Raw genomic sequence first — 10,433 nt, forward strand, 5'->3', positions numbered from 1 at the left:
TTGTGACCCAACCATAAAATTATTTTTGTTGCTACTTCATAACTGTAATGTTGCTACTGTTATGAATCGTAATGTAAATATCTGATGTGCAGGATGGTCTTAGGCAACCCCTGTGAAAGGGTTGTTCAACAGCCAAAGGGGTCACAACCCACAGGTTGAGAACCGCTGCTCTAGGGGCATGGCAGTATAGAATGCCAGCATGGTATATCAAATTTAAGCTGAACTTAAAGTTCTGCTTAAAGTAATGACAATGCTCAACATACTATCGATATGGCTGTGTAGGATGCCATACCTGGCTTCTAGGGCAGTTTCATTGCTTAAAAGCCATATTTTACATTAAACTAAACTGCCAAAACTGAGACCCTATAATTAAGCTAGTCTGATTGAACTAAGGTAATGTTTATTAAAACAATGCTATTCTGGTTAAGATTAGAATTCTAATCCATCAATATGTGAAGACTTAAACCTTAAGATTTAATTCCCCCACCTATCATTCACAAATAGTGAGCTTTCTGTGATGTCATATCAGGATCAAACTATAGTAGAGCAACCTAGCTCCCTCTTACTTACTTAAAGAAAATTAAATCTCATCTCTTTAACCAAACCTCCCATGGCCAAATTTAAGTGGGACACATATTTTATACCCTAGAAAAAGAGAATAGAAATTCATATGGACAAAGCTGAGGTTTTCCTAGCCAATTAACATTCAAGCTCTTTTTTTACTTATTCATTCCACAAATCTAACTAATGTAAGTAATTACTAGAGTGACCAAACATCCTTGTGTGAGCAGGACTGTCCTGGTTTTAACACTAGAAGTCGTGCATTCTGGGAAACTCCTCAGTTCCAGGCAAACCAGTATCTACCAGTACCTACTATCTACCAAGCACTGGATAGACAGTCATGAAGAAAAGATACAAAGGCCCAGAGGGAGTGGCTCAGTGATTGAGCCTCGACCTATGAATCAGGAGGTCATGGTTTGATTCCTGGTCAGGGCACATGCCTGGGTTATGGGCTCGATCCCCAGTGGGGGGTGGGGGCTGCAGAAGGCTGCTGATCAATGATTCTCTCTCATCATTGATGTTTCTCTCTCCCTTCTTTATCTCATGGAATTTAAGTAGTGGGGACATACAATAAACAAGTAAAGAAACAATTAATTATATCTAGTGACAGTATTAAGAAGGAAGTGAATTGAGTGAATGGGAAACTTATCTGTGATAGGATGACTGGGGAGGTTTCTCTGAGACAATGGCATTTAGGCGGAGGCTTTGGGAGAGGAAGGAGGGATGCAGTGTTTGGACAGAAGTCTCCAAATGGAATAGCTAAGGCCCTGAAGCTGACAATAGCTTGGTTTAGTCAAATACCTGAAAGAAAACCAATGTGAATGAAGCTTAACAGGCAAGGAGAAGGAAAGAGGTAGTTTAGAGATAAGAAGAAACCAGATCATTCTGAAGTTTATAAAACAGGACTAGGAACCTGGCTATTATTTGAAGGCAATGGGAGCCATCAAATAGTTTTAAGCAGGGGAGTAACTGTAGAAAATGGGCCTCAGTGATCCATCTCCAACATAGCCAACTTTTAATGGAAATAGTCACTGAATTTCCCAGGCCAAACAGAATGTAGGGCAGAGGGAAGCTCACTGGTGGGGCTACGAGCTGAGTGCACCTTGTCACTTTACCCCATGTCCTCTGGGAAGGTCTGAGACTAGGACCAAGAGCGGCCCTAACGGGGCGCGCCCTGAGCTGCAGGGAGGTGACTGGGGGAGGTGGAGGCAACTAAAAAAGGCCTCAGCCCAGTTTTTTTAAATGGCCCAATGGGATATAATAAGACCTAAGTGACGTGTGAGGAAACAGGTGATCCCATAGTACTCAGCCAATAAGGTACCAGAGGAGGGACTGAATAAACAGGCTGTGTGCTGCCTCAGAAGTGCCTATACAACCAGACGGACACCTGCTCTCGAGAACACATTAAAAGTCTTGTTTTCACCATACGTCCGTCTCTGAGTCTGTTATTTGAATTTAGACAGGTGAGCATTTCTCACTTAACCATCCCCGGAAGGTTTTAAAAGAGCAGTCTGACAGAGGATCGGACTAGATGGGCCAGGGTGCAAATGCAGAGGAGAGTGAGACGGAAACCACAGCGGTATCATCAGAGTGGATGGTGATCTGGCCAAGGTAAGTAACCACAGGAACAGAGAGAAGAGGGAAGACTTAGAGATACTGAGGAAAGAGTAGTAATTCAGAGGTTTAAATCTGAGATTTAATATCTATTCTTTCATATCAAAATTATTGAGCCTTAGCCCATTTGGCCCAGTGGTTAGAGTATCAACTCTCGGACTGAAGGGCCACAGAGTTTGATTTCAGTCAAGGGCAGGTACCTCAGCTGCAGGCTCCAGTCAGGGTGTGTATGGGAGGCAACCAATCGATGTGTCTCTCTCACTTCGATATTTCTCTCTGTGTGTGTCTCTCCCCCTCCCTTCCACTCTCTCTAAAAATCAATGGAAAAAATATCTTCAGGTGAGGATTAACAAAAATAAAATTTAAAAAACTGTTGGTAGAGGAACATGCTTCCAAAAGAGGAAGACATTGGTTACTTTTCAGGAGTGAGGAACGGAACCATTCTATAAGTATGTTTTTGGGACATAGGGATATTTCTGTTTTGTTGGAACTTTTTCAACAAGAATGTACTATTTTTATAATAAAAAAATTAAAACAATGAATATATAATAAAAAACCCCTTCTAAAGTAATTATTCCAAAGCGGCAATATAATAATCCTTTATATTTCACACGATTGGCACTAAAAGCGGGAACTTGCCCTTCAAATTTCCAGCAAAGTATTTATAATTGTAGATAAAATACTGAGTTATATATTTATATAATACAGAATTGCCCAGCCACCATGGCTCAGTGGTTGAGCAACTACCTATGATCCAGGAAGTCATGGTTCGATTCCCAGTCAGGGCATATGACCCTGTTGCGGGCTTGATCAATGATTCTCTCTCATCACTGATATTTCTCTCTTGCTCTCTCTCTCCCTTCCTCTCTAAAATCATTAAAAATATATTTAAAAAAAATAAAGTAAAAATTCACAGAATTGATAAAATAAAATCAGTTGTCAACCCATTCAAAATAAAAGGTATATAAAAGTTTTTTAAATTCTACTACTATTACTGGTTTTTAATTAGCTCCTTCTTCTAGTACACTTTCTAACTAATACACATTTTTACTCCTTAAAGAAGGGATTTTATTACAGCTGAGAAGCTAGAGCAAGAGTCCCCAAAATGACAATATCCCTTATCTCTGTAAGTGATCCTGTTGTAACCAGGTTAGAAAACTTGGTAAGTAGCAAAAGATTTATTATGTGCCTACTTGTGCCAGGCAGGCATTATGGACATCTCATAGACAACTTTAAACTCTACAAAAGTAAGAGTGAAGTCATGATCTTCACCTTTACTCTTTTTATTTGATCCTCTCCTGAAGATTGTTTCCATTGCTTTACAGAGAAAGTGAAAGGGAGGGAGGGAGAGAGAAACATCGATGTGAGAGAGACACATCGATTGGTTGCCTCTCCCACGCACCCCAATCAGGAGTGGGAAGCAAACCCACAACCCAGGAATAGAACCTATTACTCTTTGGTGTGTGGATCGAGCCTCTAACCACTGAACCACACCTGTCAGAACACGATCCTCACCTTCATTTTTATTTATTTATTTTTTCTTCACTTTTAAACCTGATCTTCCTCCAGGGTTCCCTATCTCATATCATAGCCTCCTCGTTCTCACCCCAACATTCATCCAATCAGTCAAGTCCTCTCAGTTTATATCCTGAATATTATGTCCAATCAAATCTACTTTCTGTTGTCTCTATAACTAACATACTAATCCAAATCAGGCATTCATTCAACAAATATTGACAGGTTGTCTGCTTCATGCCAGACATTGTTATAGGTACAGGGATACTACAATGAACAAATAATTACCCTGGCTGGGTAACTCAGTTGGTTAGAGCCTTGTTCCCATCCACCAAGGTTGTATATTTCATCCCTGTTCAAGCCATATACAAGAATCAACCAATGATTGCATAAATAAGTAGAACAACATATCTATGTGGTCTTCTTCTTCTTCTTCTTTTCTCTCTCTCTCTCTCTCTCTCTCTCTCTTTCTCTCTCTCTCCCTCTCTGCCTTCCTCTCTAAAATTAATTAATAAAAATTTTTCAAGACACACACACAAACAAACAAGTAAATAAATAGTCTTGCCCTCCTGAAGCTTCCATTCTAGTGAAGCTTCTCTCATCTGGACTCTTGCCACCTAACTGGTGTCCCCTCTCCAGGTTACTATCTGCATAGCAGCCTGGGCAAACTTCATAAAAGGCAAATCTTAACACCTCTTCCATCTTAAAATCTTCCAATGGTTCCTCATTACCCTCAGAATAATCTCCAAAGTCCTTAACATTGCCTACACTGCCAGAAGCTTTAAACTTTTTTTGCTTTTTCCCCCTTTAAACTTTTTAACCCCAGCACACTGTACATAAATTATACCTCATTATCCAGTATACATGTACATGCATGTACATGAAACATGTTTCACAAAACAATACTTATTACTACCAGGTCTGACACAGTTGATGTTTTCTATTAGGTTCAACTTCATTTCTTTTTTTTTTTAATATATAAATATTTGATTGATTTTACAAAGAAGGAAAAGCGTAAAGAATTAGAAACATGGATGAGAGAAACATCGATCAGCTGCCTCCTACACGCCTCCTACTGGGGACAAAACTGGCAACCAAGATACATGACTTTGACCAGACTCGAACCTGGGACCCTTCAGTCCGCAGGCCGAGGCTCTACCCACTGAGCAAACCGGTTAGGACTTCCTTTCTATTTTTAATGCTGGCTGTGATCCACTAAACTGGGTTTTCCATCCTCAGAGAATCATACAGCAATCTACTTCTACAGCTTCATTTGCACCACTCTCTCTACAATCTCAGTAACTGTGCTTCTTTCAGTTTCATGAGGGTACTAGGTCCTTCCTGCCTCAATGCTTTTGTACATGCTGGTCCCTCAACCATGAACACTCAACACTCCCTCGTACTTGTCAGTCTCCTAATCTCCTTCTACCATATATTCCAGGTCTCAGTTTAAATGTCACTCCCACCAGGCTAATATACGATCCCTGGTCATACTCTCACAGTATCCTTGCTCTTCCTTCATACAGTCTACAGTGAAATGACTCTGAGCAATGCCTGCCCCTGCCCCTCCCTCCCACTCACTCTCACTCCCCTCATTTTATCTTTCTGACTAAGCTCCTTGAAAGCAGAAACTTCTATTTTGTTCACCCAGTAATCCTAGTGCCTTGCACTGTCCAACACATTTGTTGAAAAATAAATAATCTCGTCCAGCCAGTGTGGCTCAGTGGCTGAGCATCAACCTATGAATCAGGAGGTCCCGGTTTGATTCCCAGTCAGGGCACATGCCTAGGTTGAGGGCTCCATTCCCAGTAGGGGGCGTGCAGAAGGCAGCCCACTGATGATTCTCTCTCATTGATGTTTCTCTCTCTCTCCCTCCCCCTTCCTCTCTAAAATCAATAAAAAATATATTTAAAAATAAATAAATAATCTCTGCCATTGGGGAACTTATAGTCTAGTAAGGGAACAATAAGAACACTAACAGACTGGTGTCAAACGATGGGTTTTGAATTTTTCCTAAGAACCTCCCTGTGAAATTATGAAATGAGTTACATGCAACATTAGATGCAACATTATGACACAAATGAAAAACTTCACAAGTAAACACTGACACTTCTCACAAGTTCAGTCTAGACTTTAAACTCTGCTCTAAAAGAAGAAGAAGAAAAAAAAAGACTATATTAATGAGAAGCACAGCTTTTAAATTTCCCAACTTTAATGGAGAAGGTTTATGGAAGGCACTTTATAACATTGACATTTTTTACATATAATGTCTAAAAATAATTCCTAGAAAATACTTAGGGGCTCTATTTTTCTCAAAGACAATTTTAACTATTGCTACTTAAAGTAGGTTGAGCGGAGAGAAACAGGACATGAAAACTTGATCACTATTTTAAATAAGAAAGGAAATTATTAAATAAAGGACGCCAATATGAACGTAGCTCAATTTTTTTTTCTTGAGGAAGGCAGAGTAAAGTTTTTATAAATGCTGTATTGATCTGAATAGAGACCTGATTTCTTTATTACCTTTGACACTTTTCATTTTCTAGGATCCACTGCATAAAATAATGCCATAAAAAGTGACACACATTATCTCCACGGAGGCACATGATGGAGTAAAAAGCCTAGGTTTGTCATGAATTCTGTTTTGTTGTTTTTTTCCAAGAGGCACCAAAGGCAAATTATCTTCATGATTTGTAATTTTTAATGTTGAAGAAAGGATGTGACCAATATAAAAAGTAAGGTTGCTATCAGGTCACATGTTAAAAAAGAAATCCTTCAAATTCTCTAAATTTTGAGTCTTAAAAAGCAATGAAAGTTAAAAAAATATAAACAACTCCTATTCAGTTACTACAAACCTCTTGCCCTCAAGAAAAAAGGCAAAAAAGAAATAGGCCTCAATAAAAAGCACCCCAACAATTCAAATAGCTTCACAGATCTACAAGAACTAGCATCTCTGCCACCTTAAACATCTCTGTTAAATTTCTTCAATTATACTTGAACACATTCTGACTGAGACAGGAAGTTATTTCTCTCCCAAACTACTTAGTGTCTCACTAAAAAAAGATTAACTTGCATCCAGATAGTGGTCTCAGTCATTAACATAAATAAGCACCTGAGCTGTATGTGGCAAAAATGCAATGCCCAGGGTTCTATCCCCTTGAAGGTCTGATTCAGTAGGTCTGGGACGCCAGTCCCTGCAAAGTACATTTTGAATAAGCACACCAGGCAGCTTCTGACATAAGTGATCCTCTTCTCACCGCCAGAAAAAACAGTGCAGAAGGCTCACCTGCCTCACCTTCCATAAGGACCAAGCTGGAGATAATATTTCTGACATAACAGCTTAGATTCCCATCTGGAAAACCCAGAGACAAAGGACCTCTTTACTAACTGTGCTCCACTATCTCACCAGACACTCAGAGATTTGTCACAGTTTATTCTTTTTCACAAGGACAATACACAAGACAGCAAAAAACGATGCTATATCCCCAATCAAGACCCAAAACTAGATGGAGCAGCCCAAGGCATCTGTTAGAAGAGCCCAGAGTATATTAGTTTTGTTCTGAGGATTTTTTTATTTTTATTGATTTTAGAAAGGAAGGGAGAGAGGGAGGTGAAGGGAGAGAGATTGAGAGAGAAAAAAACATCTATTTGTTGCTCCATTTATAGCCACGTGTTCACTGGTTGATGCCTGAATGTGTCTGGGGATTGAACCCGAAACCTTAGCATATTGGAAAAAGGCGCTAACCAACTGAACAATCAAGAAACGGCGCTCTGAGGATTCTTAAAGAACTCCAAACCAGGCTGACTTTGAACTTCTACTAATAGTTTCTGGTGAAAACTTCTGGCGGGCAGAGATCTTTCTCTGATTCTCTGACAGCCTGGGACAGTGCTAAACAGACACACTGAAGGCATTGGTGCCTCTCTTAGGATGTGCAGGGAAAGGGAATTCTGATCTGGTTCCCATCTGATAAGAGAATGTCAGTGAGTGGCTGAAGAGGAGGAAGCTTTAGGTATTGCCTGTCTGGCATGGTTCAGTGGTTGAGCATAGACCTATGAACCAGGAGGTAACTGTTAGATTCCTGATGAGGGCATATGTCTGGGTTTCAGATTCAATCCCCAGGAGGGGCACTGACTGAAAGCAACTGATTGATGCTTCCCTCTCATCTCTCTCTCTCTCTCCCCCCGCCCTTCTGCATGTCCTCAGGTGATGATAAAAAATAAAAATAATGGCCCAGATGGTTTGGCTTCCTGTTTAAGCATTGACCTATGAACCAGGAGGTCACAGATCAATTCCTGTCAGGCAGGGGGCCCAGGTTGCCAGCTTGATCTCCAGTGTGGGGTGTGCAGGAGGTAGCCTATCCATCCATGATTCTCTCTCATCATTGATGTTTCTATCTCTCTCAGGGATCCCTCTCCTGTCCTCTCTGAAATCAATAAAATATATTTTTTTAAATGTATTAGGTATTACTTGCACATTTCATGCTAATCTCTTTTTACAAATAGATAGTTGGGTTTAAAATTGCAATCCCCTCCAACTCCAATTCCCACTTCAGAAAAGTTCTGTGTGGATCTGCCTACCACAAAAGGAAGATCTCCACACATTTCATTTGTCAGATTCTGTGGGAAATCACTAAAGACAGAATAATTAGGATAATTTGCTTAGTTTATTCATCATCAGAACAGATACCTTAAGAGTGTTTTCCCAAGGAAGCCCTGAATAATCTTTCTAATTGGTGTACCAATTTTCTCTAAACTAGTCAAACATAAATTGTAGCAACATGAAAAATGGCCATAAAACATTCTCATTTTGCAATATGAAAACTTTAAAGACTAATAGATTAAGTTGGTATAATGGAAAGAGTATATGCCTTGTTGTCATGCAGGTCTGGGTCCAAGTTCCAACTCTACCACATTCAAGTTGCATAAATCTCGCTAAGTTACTTCTTCAATCTTCCCTTTCTTCATATGTAAAATGGGGAAAATGATACCAACTTCAACATAATTTGAAAATTTGACAATGTAAATAAAACACCTAATTAAGATGGTCAGTTCACCCTAAGCACTATGCACTATCCAAATGGGAGCTGATGCTATTATTTACAATATCTACATTTCTCCATTGGAAAATAGCAAAAAAATAAGGGGGGGGGGTGGGTTCTAATTCTTCTAAGCGTTAATCTAAAATTATCAACTGGCCCGGCCAGCATGACTCAGTGGTTGACCTTCGATTTATGAACCAGGTCACAGTTAGATTCCTGGTTAGAATGCCTGGGTTGCAGGCTCCATCCCCAGTGTGAGGTGTGCAGGAGGCAACCAATCCATGATTCTCTGTCATTGAAGTTTCTATCTCTCTCTTCCTCTCCCTTTCTGAAATCAATAAACTACATATTTTTTAAAAAAACAAAATTATAGCCAAATTTTACAGTCATGAATATTTTTCCCCCTGGCTGGCATGGCTCAATGGTTGAGAATCCGTCTATGAACCAGGAGGTAACAGCTCTATTCCTGGTCAGGGCACATGCCTGGGCTGCTGGGTCGATCCCCAGTGTGGGGTGTGCAGGAGATAGTCAATAAAACATATTTTTTAAAAAAAGAATATATATTTTTTATATCTTTATAAATTTCAGGAGCCTTTCAGTGAGAATATTTTCAACTTACTTTTCAATTCTTATCCCAAAACAATTCTGTTCTCCAGACGCCTTTTCAAAACAGCCCTCTTTTCTTCAACATATCTCCTGCCCCTCCTCTTAAAGTCTTCCTATTTCATGCTCTAATATTTTAGTCCTGAGATCTCTGGCCTAATACAAAGGACCTGCACCAAAACATTTATACAAAAGCTTTATTTGCAATGCTTGTACCAACATTCTTACAAATACTTGATCCTTACAATAGCCCAAGTAGATATACAAGGTCTAAGTTGTATCTAGATTTTACAGTTACGACCAAAGATACATCGCTAGAAAACAGCATTGCCAAGTCTGTAACTCAAATTTTCAGATTCCAAGTTCAGCACTTTTGCGGACTCAACTTATAAAGCTACTACTTCTTGCATGTTTTCTTCATATCATTTATTCACAAAACATTGGCGGGGGGCGGGGGGGAGGCCTCTTTGTATCTCCTGGTATCACTACAGTACTGCTACAAAGGACAGCTTCCTCCCTGCAGTATTTTCAAACAATCCCAACCATTAAAACCAAAAGTTGCTTTCAATAGTTCCTGCACAATCTTCAAGTAAGAAAGAACTCTAGGATGCTTCATGAAAACCACCAAGAGGCCCCGGCCACAGTCCCTCCATACCGCCCTATATTTCTCCACCTCTGCCCTCTTTCCTCCTCCTGAGTTTTTTTCAATCTGACATCTCATCAGGGGCCCTCTCAACCCGAACGACCCTAGTTGCCAAATACTAGATTCGTGCGCGCAGCTAAGTCTTCCTCGCCAAGCACCGCGGAGGTTCTCTGGAACATTTAGGGTGTCGCCCCTTTTCTCCGTCCACACCCCTGTCTGAAAAACTTCACCCGCACCTTCTTCGCCACCCCACCCCCAAAGCCCCACGCTCACCCCTTGCACCTCCTCCAAAACCTCCAGCCTCTTGGCGGGCGATACTTCCTATCTCCCCTGGCCCAGATCGCCTGGCCTGCAGCCTGCCGCCCCGATCTGGACCCAGCAGATCACGGACCCCTCCGATCCCCCGAACCCGAGGCCCACCAGCCCGATCCCTGCCCCGCCTCCCCGCCCAAGGCCCC

At 40.7% G+C, this 10,433-nt stretch overlaps 1 protein-coding gene across 1 annotated transcript in view; it reads right to left on the bottom strand.

Annotated features, from left to right (window-relative positions):
- The window catches only part of RTF1 (RTF1 homolog, Paf1/RNA polymerase II complex component), a 64,265-nt gene that overhangs the window by 53,445 nt on the left and 387 nt on the right, over nucleotides 1-10,433 (bottom strand). The gene's annotated exons all lie outside the window — the stretch shown is intronic.

Source organism: Myotis davidii, unplaced genomic scaffold (genome assembly GCF_000327345.1).
Source record: "Myotis davidii unplaced genomic scaffold, ASM32734v1 scaffold46, whole genome shotgun sequence".
NCBI lineage: Eukaryota > Metazoa > Chordata > Mammalia > Chiroptera > Vespertilionidae > Myotis > Myotis davidii.